The following is an 11,579-nucleotide window of genomic DNA, read 5'->3' on the forward strand; positions in this document are numbered from 1 at the left end:
CCCCTGAAGAAAACCCTGTGGCTGGAGATCTTCTAACTCCTGGACAAGGGTGCCATCCACAGGATCGAGACATCAGAACGACTAGGTGGGTTCTACTCCCCTTATTTTGTGGTCCCCAAAAGAGACGGAGGGTTTCGACCAATTCTGGACCTCCGCAACCTCAATGGGTACTTGAAGGTACTGAGGTTCCACATGCTGTCCCCAGCCCCCGTGTTGCAGGCCATTCCAGTGACCAGTGGTTTGTTATGATGGACCTGAGGGATGCGTACTTCCATGTTCCTGTTCACCCAGCTCATTGGCAGTACCTCTGATTCACTTTCGAAGGGACGGCTTACGAATTCATGGTTCTTCTCATAGAACTCTCCTTGGCACCCCGCACTTTCACAAAGTGCATGGACCCTGTCCTGGCACCTCTCACATCCCAAGAATTGTTGATCCTCAATTACCTGGACGATTGGCTGATTTGTGCCCCGACCAGGACCCAGGACCTGTCAGACAGAGAGATGCTCCTGACCCACACCGGTGGGCTGTGCATTACTGTAAACAACAAGAAGAGTCGTCTGATCCCCACCCAGAGGGTGGCCTTTCATTGGCATGGAACTGGACTCAGTCCCCACGAGAGCACGCCTGCCCACCAGAAGGCTTCAGGCGATCTTATCTTGCCTCGACCACTTTCGTCAGGGGTGGTATCCACCTGTTGGGCTTGCTGACGGCGGCCTCATTGATGATTTCCCTGGGCCTGCTCCATCTCCGGCCTCTTCAATGGTGGTTCAACTCCCACCGGCTGCACCCGAAGCACCACTGCCGCATAGTGCCTCGGGCTATTGTTGAGGTGGCGCTGTTGCTCCTTTCTCTCAGGTGGGGTGGAAATGCTGAGGATGTGTCAGCACAGACGCCTCCCAGATCGGGGGGGTGTTACCAAGGGCAGGTCGGCCAGCGGCTGTTGGGGCTGCCCCCTTGGAGCAGCAGGCACATCAATACACTAGAGCTCCGAGCTCTACTCAGCCTTTTCTTCCACATCTGAAGGGAAGACATGTCCTGGTGAGAACGGACAACACCACAGTTGGTGGCTTACATCAATCATCATGGTGGACTGAGGTCACACCGCCTCCATCTTATGGCAAGGGAGCTCCTTCTTTGCGCTCAGGGTTGTCTAGTGCCTCTACGCGTGGCGCACATACCTGGCATACCTGGCATCCTGAATGTGGTAGCGGATATGGTCTCGGGGGAGGGCCTGCCACCTTGGGATTGGAGCCTACATCCCCAGGTGGTGTAGCACCTGTGGAACAAGTTGAGGAGGGCACAGATGGACCCGTTTGCCTCCCTGGACAATGGACACTGCCCCCTGTGGTACTCCATGATGGAGCCACCAAGACCTCTGGCTCATGATTGGCCAGGGCTGGAGCTTTACGCATGCCCCCCTTTTCCCCTGATCCAGGCTGTGCTGGACAGGACCAGGATGGTGGAGCATCATCTGCTGTTGGTGGCCCCATACTGGCCCAGACGACCCTGGTTCAGCCTTCTCCTGTCACTGTTGTCTGGGACACCTTGAACAGCACCAATGGTCCATGTTAGGACTACAGGAGGGTGTAATGTACACCATACAGAGCGCAAGGGCACCGGCTACAACCGCGGAATACCAGTTGCGCTGGCGGTTGTTCTGCTCTTGGTGCACTGGTATTGAGGTTGTGCCCGAGTAATGCGGGGTGTGGTATGCCCTCGAATACCTGCAGTCTCACTTGGATGAGGGCTTGGCAGCCTCTACACTGAGAGTGTATTTTGGCTGCTACGTCTGCCTGCCATGTGGGGTGGATGGACAGGCCAGTGGGCCGCCATCCCTTGGTCTCCAGGTTTATGAAGGGGGTTCGTCGCATGCGTCCAGCTACTGTAGGACCCACTCAATAGCGGGCTGGGATCTGGATGTGGTCTTGGCAGCTTTGGCAAAGCTGCTTTTCGAACCATTGGAGTCTGCCTCCCTGAAACACCTCTCTATGAAGGTGGCTTTCTTGGTAGTGATTACTTCCATGAAGAGGATGGATGAACTCCATGCTCTTTCGGTAATTTCTGAGTGCTACCGGATGGTGGGAGGAGTATATTTCTCTGTCCCAACCCTTAATTCCTCCAGAAGGTTCTGTCAGGCAGGCATGACAACATCCCTTTTATCCTGTCTGCTTACGACCCCCCGGCAGTGGCGGGGGAGTCTGGGTCTCCCCCCGGCATGCTGTGCCCTGTGCGGGCACTGGCTGCCTATGTGGAGCGGACACAGTGAGAACAACAGACCAGCTCTTTGTCTGCTTTGGTGAGAGAGTCCTGGGGGCTGGGCTATCTAAGCAGAGGCTCTCTCACTGGATCGTGGACACGATTACGACAGCATACCACCTGGCTGGCAGGCCAGTGCTGGGATCTGTGATGGCACATTCAACACAAGGTGTGGTTGCGTCCTTGACTCTACTGAGAGGAGTGCCCCTCTCTGATATCTGCGCTGCGGCCAGCTGAGCTTCCTCTTGCACCTTTGCTAGGTACTATCGGGTAAATGTGGCACCTCCCTCTGTGGTTGGTTCAGCGGTCTTGGGCATCGCCTCCCCTTCCAGGGACTGTGCCGGAACCCCCCTTTCACATTGATGGCCTCTGTGACTCGGCCCCACACTGGGACTTCGCTGCTGGCTGGCCACGTCCCTCTTGCACCGACTAAATCTGGTACGAGTATACCAATATATTGGAGTGACCCAATATAGTGAAACATAATAAAGGTTACGTATGTATCACTCCAATCCTCTATGGTGCTCGAGGCGCCTCTAAAATGATGTAGAGAACGTGTGTCACGGCCATGGGGTCTATATATAGGGGCGGGCCCCAGCTGTGACAAAGGTGTACACAGGAGTAAATCTGTAAATCCTCACCTTGGATGTATCCCTCCGCCACGGAGTGATACCAATATATTGGAGTGATCCATATAGCTCACATAACCTTGGTTACATACGTAACCTTCATTCTGCCAATCTTTGGTCCACTACCTACTGTGTTGTTTCTCCTGCCAAAGCGTCAGGGAGGGGGGTGTCGGTGATGTAACTGCGTAACCCCACCTTGCAATTCTTTGTTTTCTTTTTCTTCTATGGTATTATGGCGGTCTGCAAACAAATGTTAAATGTACATGCCGCCACCTACTGTATTGGATGTGTATCAGCCTACTATTCTGTAGTATGAATTCATTACACTTTGTGAAAAAATGTCCCTACCAACTAACTCAGGGTACAATAAAACCTCACCGCTATTCCACTACTTTGGCCCTATCTGATCCTACCCCAAACCAGCAGCCTGGGAGGGCAGGACACTATCATTTAAAACATCATGTAACTATTTTGCAGTAAAATCTTGGACAACCAAGTATTTCTCTGCAGCTGCCACCACAACATATTTCCTCTGTGATTTATGTTCCATTCCTGCAGTACAATTGACAACCAGTTTACACACACAACTTTTTCCACTGAATCTACACATTGCTTTGTCTCATATTGTTGGAGGAAATTATGGTTGAAATGATTAATTATGTATACATTTAGAACCATTTATTTTAATACTATTATGTTATGGTATGAAATGTATGGGTTCTTGGTTAAACTAGGACCGAAAATGTAGGTAAAACAAATTAATTGTCTGTACCTTGTGGGTTTAAGGGAGAAAGGAGGGCATATCTTTTCAGACAGATAAGAATGTTTGTTTGATGTTCCATTAGTGGAGAAAAGTATATCTTTTAGACAGATTGGAATGTTTGTTTTATGAGGGGAGTAGAAGACATCTCCAGACCTGAAGACACTGCGCTATTGTGTGGATCGGAGAGAGTGTGAGAAACTGATGACACATTTTATTTTCTCTCTTTAAAATGTAATGTTCTTTGTATTTTGGGTCAGTACTCTCTTGAATTAAACGCTGTTACCTGACTTTTAAGACTGGTCTCCATCTAGTTCATGCATAAATGATAAATTTGGTTTTGGCTACAAAACATATAGGAATTTAGAATTCCTCTAACACATGTCCTCCTGCACACTTCTCACATCTAGGAATCTCCCTCCTACAGACTGCTGCCACATGCCCATAAGCTTGACACCTAAAACACCGTAATGGAGTCGGGACAATAGCTCTGATGGGATAACTGACACATCCTAACTTGACCTTGTCAGGCAAAGGCTCTGCACCGAAATTCAGCAGGACAGACTTAACGCAACCCCGTTATCACTCCTTTCAATGGTGCCCTGCTACGGAGAGCAAAGCAAGTCAGAGCTCTTGTCCCTATTTGCGTGGTCTAGAGCGCCTGCTCCCTCTGGACAGAAGAAACTCTAAAAATCAACAGTCCCCAACCTCTTCTCCCACCCTCCAACTCTCTCATCAGCATCATTGAAAGGGGAGAGTTATTAGTGAAAGAAGATATGAATCCCATTAGCCAATGAATGGAGAAAGTATAACACCTCAACCAGCAGACTGTCGACCAATCCCGTTCAATTTAACTATCTTTTGTCCATAAAAACAGCTGGATGTAATGACAAAAACCTACAATTTCCATACAATTCGCAACAGATATGTACTGTATGCGGATATTCTAAAATCTGCATTTAAACAATATCCACATTTTCCCACCAGAGATGCTTTCATCAAATTGACTTGTTGTGGATAAAAGGCTGTGCCTGAAGTACTGCACACAATTTACTTTTTCACAAAAGTTTTCATGTACCAAATAAAAATGTAAAGTTCAATGTGTTTCCATCCCATTTTTAACTCCACCGATAGTTGGGTCACAAAAACTGTTGCGTTAAAAAGCAAATATCCCTACAATGGTTTTGGCACATGCTTATAATCAGCCGCTTGCAGATAGAGTGCAGGTAGGCTAGTCTACATGAAGAGATTATTATGGATAAGAGTGAGAATATTTTTATTTGTCAAGCGGCAGTCAAGCCTCGATTATTATGTTACCTGGATAAGACCCTCGATATTTATAGAAAATGAGCATCAAGATCACTGTGAACTTACACCACCCTGTGAAGTTCATCATTAATGATTTCATCTGTAGTCTAATAAATGGAATGGTTTCCAGAGTCTAGTGGGACGACCACACAGTATATCATTGCGTGACTCCCAAGTTTACTTCAATATGATTATTATTATATCAATATTTGCGCATAAAGGCGTTTCCACCGACATTCCTAACACATATTTTATCCACACAAAAAGATCCCACCATGTCGACCTAACAAATTATCTGTCGGCATTTAAAATTGTAGGCCTATCGAAACTCCGTTTCCATCACAGCTGATCGTAATTTGTTTTGTTTATACTGTGATTTTACTCACATAAAACTGTGGATGGAAACATGGTTAGTGTCTAATAAGAATGTAGTGGATGAAGTGTTTCCATTACTCATTTAGGAAAATTGCGCATTAATAAATTGCCGACAGCCTGTATGCCCTCCCACCTATCTGTTACATGTCTCAGGTTGCCCGCGAAAGCCAGCATTGATCAAATGTAATAATTGACTAATATTTCTCATATTCTAATCATTCTAATGTGCCAATGTATCGCCATGGTCTGTGTCATGGTGAACCTTGCACTCCTGTAGATCTTAAATAATTGGATGGTGAAACTTGCATCCAGCCAACCAGAAGAGCAAGGCGAAGCAATTCAGTAATTCTTGAAAGTCAGGTCAATCCCTGTCCTGCAAAGAAACATTATTTGTATAGTTTTATTTTGGAAGCAGTAAGCATTACTATCATGTAATACGGTGTATAAAAGAACCATGTACAGTGGCAAGAAAAAGTATGTTAACCCTTTGGAAATACCTAGATTTCTGCATAAATTGGTCATAAAATTTGATCTGACCTTCATCTAGGTCACAACAATAGACAAACAGTCTGCTTAAACTAATAACACACAAAGAATTAAACATTTTCATGTCTTTATTGAACACACAGTGTAAACATTCACAGTGCAGGGTGGGAAAAGTATGTGAACCCTTGGATTTAATAACTTGTTGACCCTACTTTGGCAGCAATAACCTCAACCAAATGTTTTCTGTAGTTGCGAATTAGACCTGCACAACGGTCAGGAGGAATTTTGGTCCATTCCTCTTTACAAAACTGTTTCAGTTCAGCAATATTCTTGGGATGTCTGGTGTGAACTGCTCTCTGGAGGCCATGCCACAGCATCTCAAACGGGTTGAGGTCTGGACTTTGACTGGACCACTCCAGAAGGCATATTTTTTTTCTGTTGAAGACATTCTGTTGTTGATTTACTTCTGTATTTTGGGTCGTTGTCCTGTTTCATCAACCAACTTCTGTTGAGTTTCAATTGGCGGAAAGATACCCATTACCCGAGAATGTTAGGCTATCGGGTAATGTTTCTTGTGAATTGCAAACTCAAATGTCGTGAGTGTTTTTTATAGGGCAAGGCTGCTCTAACCAACATCTCCAATCTCGTCTCATTGATTGGACTCCAGGTTAGCTGACTCCTGAATCCAAATAGTCATTAGCCTAGGGGTTCACATACTTTTTCCAACATACACTGTGAATGTTTAAATTATGTAATCAATATCGAGAACAAAAATACAATAATTTGTGTGTTATTATTTTAAGCACACTATGTTTGTCTATTGTTGTGACTTGGATGAAGATCAGATCAAATTTGATGACCAATTTATGCAGAAATCCAGGTAATTCCAAAGGGTTCACATAAGTTCTTGGCTATGTTAAGTTAAATAATGACTATGCAGATTTGAAGTAAACCTATTTTGGGTTAAGACAAGAAACTATGAGTAAGGGCAAACATGATAGGCTTGCTAGCTGAGTTTGAATAAGACATTCAATTACCACTTTGCATTTAGAATGGTTGGTTTTATTATAGCTAATAAATAACCAAATCATTAATGGATCACTAAATAACAGAAATGCATGTCTGTCGTCTGCCCCGGCAAGCCAGTTGGCATACGAGTCATCACTCTCCCTCATCAGTTAGTCATTTCCCACGAACAGTAACATGCTGACCAGAACGGACACGTCGCTTGAGCGAGCGTCGCAAAATAAATTTAGAAATCCGTGTCATTCAATTATTGCACCCACACTGCTCCGCGCGCCAACAGCGTCTGCGATGCCAAGGGCTAACATGCTGACCAGACCGGACACGTCGCGTGCGCGAGGATCGCTAAATAAATGTAGAAATCCATATTATTCAATTATTGCACCCACACTGCTCGCATGCGCCAATGAGCGTCTGCGTTGCCAAGGGCTAAAATAGAACTCATTCCTATTTCTGACGCAGATCGCGCTGCAAGTCCTGCCTCTTCCATCTCCTCATTGGTTTATAGAAGCAAGTCCCTACGTGCCATCTCCTCCTTGGTTATACCCACGTGGGTGATTGAAAGACGAACTGTTTTGCTGGTAGTCGTGGTAATACAATGAAAGTTTAGATGCGATCACCATATAAGCTAAATAGGACAAATTAGCGTTAGCTAGCAAGTGCAAGCTAACTAGCTAAATTGCCATACATGTTTAATGCTTTTCGACCTGTCCCCAAATTAATGTCATTTGTTCAGAGTTTGTTTTGATATTTTAACCTGCGTGTCGTGATCGCATTTGATGTGGGGGGGCAAAATAAATGTATGCACGATGGAGCACGCGCGCAGCCGGTTTGGGTTCCGTGTTAAATAGAAGTCCTTTATATTTCTGACGCAGATCGCACTGAATGTCCTGCCTCTCCCATCTCCTCATTGGTTTATAGAAGCAGGTACCCACGTTCCATCTCCTCATTGGTTATACCCACGTGGGTGATTGAAAGACAAACTGTTTTGCCAGTCCTCGTGGTAGTACTATGAAAGTTTAGATGCGATCACCATATAAGTTCAACGATGAAAAAGCCTGGAAGGAGGAAAGATGACTAGAAACAATTTGATTGGCTGTTTTATGTGTGGATTAATTTGTCGGAGTAGAGGACCTTGTGCAGTTCAGGTAAAATAACAACTCAATGTTTATATCCCAGGACAAATTAGCTAGCAACAGCAAGCTAGCTAAATAGGACAAATTGGCTAGCAAGTGCAAGCTAACTAGCTAAATTGCCATAAATGTTCAATGCTTTTCGACCTGTCCCCAAATTAATGTAATTGGTTCAGAGTTTGTTTTGCTATTTTAACCTGCGTGTTGTGATTGCGTTTGGTGTAGGGGGACAAAATAAATGCATGCACGATGGCGCATGCGTGCAGCCGGTTTGTGTTCCGTGTTAGCCGGCATACGTATCATCACACTTCCTCGTCTGATTGGTCAAGTAGATGGGCTGTGGTAGCTGTGGCTGTGGTAGCTAATGACGACCCGAAGATATTAACATTTTATATTCATTAAATATATATTTTTTTAAGCAGACTTTTTTTTTTTTTACCAACAAAACAATACAGGAAGTACATGTGGGAACACAAGTATATATAAATAATATACAAAAGACAATTGGGCTAGGGGGTACAATATCACATTACACAAGGACCTAACTACACTTATTATTCTAACAGCTTTTGTGTTAGTAGAGTATTTAATTGTCTTAAAATACAGTTACATTTATTTTTGTAAGGTAAGAGAATGTGGTGTTTTGTTTGTAAATGTACATTTGTGAATATGAAATTTGGCCTAAAGAATGATGAAATTAATTACATAAAATTGTTTCAGCTTATTTATATTGTAGGTAAATAATCCAAGCAGTACATCACTCCACAATAGTGTAAAATCTTCATAAATGTGTTCAATTATGAATCTATTGATGTCTTGCCAGTTTTCTTACATGAATACAATGCCAAAAAAGATGCAGCACTGTTTCTGGGTGGTCATTACAAAAGGTACAATTTGAGTTGATGTTTTCCTTAAACTTCTTCATATAGTAGTTGGCAGAATAATATTTATGAATCATTTTAAAGTAAACTTACTTAATTTTGTTAACAAGTAGGTATGTGTGGCAACATCCAAACTTTTTTCCAACAGATATTATCAATAGATCCAATAAGGCATGACATAAGGTATAGATACAACATCCTGCTGAAACAGGGTTTGTATCGCTCTGTTGTTGAATGGACCAAAAGAGAAAATCTTTCCTACTGATGAGTCAACAGGGTCAACGGAAGGTAGGCTCTGAGGGTCAGGTCTTGACACGTTCCTGAATAATAAAGCAACACCTGCGGGAATGACCTGCGGGAATGGCAATCTTTAGGTGTTACAAGGACCTTGTAAATTGATAAGAATTCCTTATAACTATGTAAAAGACCCTCTGCATTTACCAGTTGGCTAACCAATAGGATATTATTTCGGAACCAATATTCTACAAAGAAAAGTATTTTTATACAATATGTCCCGATTATTCCATATATAATATCTGTGCGGATAAAAATTATGCTTATAAATTAAGGACCATGACAAGAAAACTTTCTGCTTTTCATCAGTAGGTTTCACCTGAACTTTGTCAATATTATAATTGCAAACCAACATGAAGTTAAGGCCACCAAAAGTAGAGAAGATATGATGAAGAACACAATTCCACATGGAAGTGGATCTTCTTCGGAATTGTTTTATCCAATTGATCTTAAAAGTATTATTTAAGGTAGTAAAGTCCATAAAATTCAGCCCACCATACTCATGTGTTTATTTAAAGTTTTTCTAATGTAATGGGTACTGTACTGTACTGTATTTCCTCCTTCTGATGACCAGGTGGTGAATCGCATCTCTGCATGTCTGGCAGACATATCAGTGTGGATGACGGATCACCACCTCAAGCTGAACCTCGGCAAGACGGAGCTCCTCTTCCTCCCGGGGAAGGACTGCCCGTTCCATGATCTCGCCATCACGGTTGACAACTCCATTGTGTCCTCCTCCCAGAGCGCTAAGAACCTTGGCGTGATCCTGGACAACACCCTGTCGTTCTCAACTAACATCAAGGCGGTGGCCCGTTCCTGTAGGTTCATGCTCTACAACATCCGCAGAGTACGACCCTGCCTCACACAGGAAGCGGCGCAGGTCCTAATCCAGGCACTTGTCATCTCCCGTCTGGATTACTGCAACTCGCTGTTGGCTGGGCTCCCTGCCTGTGCCATTAAACCCCTACAACTCATCCAGAACGCCGCAGCCCGTCTGGTGTTCAACCTTCCCAAGTTCTCTCACGTCACCCCGCTCCTCCGCTCTCTCCACTGGCTTCCAGTTGAAGCTCGCATCCGCTACAAGACCATGGTGCTTGCCTACGAAGCTGTGAGGGGAACGGCACCTCAGTACCTCCAGGCTCTGATCAGGCCCTACACCCAAACAAGGGCACTGCGTTCATCCACCTCTGGCCTGCTCGCCTCCCTACCACTGAGGAAGTACAGTTCCCGCTCAGCCCAGTCAAAACTGTTCGCTGCTCTGGCCCCCCAATGGTGGAACAAACTCCCTCACGACGCCAGGACAGCGGAGTCAATCACCACCTTCCGGAGACACCTGAAACCCCACCTCTTTAAGGAATACCTAGGATAGGATAAAGTAATCCTTCTCACCCCCCTTAAAAGATTTAGATGCACTATTGTAAAGTGGCTGTTCCACTGGATGTCAGAAGGTGAATGCACCAATTTGTAAGTCGCTCTGGATAAGAGCGTCTGCTAAATGACTTAAATGTAATGTAAATGTACTGTCTGCCATGTTTTTGGATGACGTCATAACGTCATCGCTGCTCGCACTGCGTACTAGCGCGCTTGTGATGTTGGTCCTTTATAAATGTTCATATCTTTGCCTGTGAGCGATGGAAAGAATCCATCTCAGCGACAATTGTTTGAATAATTCAACGGATGTTTTGTACACAAAAGTGATGACTAAAGTATCTTATTAGGAATTTTCAAATCTGACTTCTCTATGTGGCCGTCTATGGAAATTGTCTTTCTGGGCCGGGCACTAGTTAAACTGCACTACCAAATCAAAACTGTAGCAGTCGAAACGATTTTTCGAAACCGGAACATTGGCCAACTAAGGTATAAAGAACTGGAGATGGCCGACCATTGTTTTCAACGCACTGTACTCTACTCACGTTCGCAAACGTTGTCGTGGCTGCTGCCATCTTGGGACTACTCCACCAGAGCAGCGTGAGAATGAGCACGAGCAGCAATGTAATCACAAGCATAAACTCAGGAAGGTTTTGGCCATTCTGCCAGAGTAGCCCGGGACATCGATCAGCATGGCTGCGACAAGTTGGGTGGAGGGGAAATCTGCAGGCACCACAGTTCCCACAACCACTCTAAACATGAAAGGCAATTTTGTGTATGTAAGTAATTTATCGAGGACTAAATCATACATGCTCTTGCTAGCTCTACATGTGCACCTCTGGAGACCTAGCAGTTGTATATTTTCTATTCAACACAATACATACCACTATACAGTTATGATTTTCCTGTTCATAATTCAACCGGTGTCCCAAGTATTCAGTCAATTCATTCGTAAAATGGCCTTGTATTATTTGACAAAAGCTTTATATACAAGTAATATAATATACCACCTCAAGGATTCTATTAGACCCTCACAACATTATGTATTTACAGAGCCACTGAT

The sequence above is a fragment of the Oncorhynchus keta genome, chromosome 34 (genome assembly GCF_023373465.1).
Source record: "Oncorhynchus keta strain PuntledgeMale-10-30-2019 chromosome 34, Oket_V2, whole genome shotgun sequence".
In the NCBI taxonomy this organism is placed as follows: Eukaryota; Metazoa; Chordata; class Actinopteri; order Salmoniformes; family Salmonidae; genus Oncorhynchus; species Oncorhynchus keta.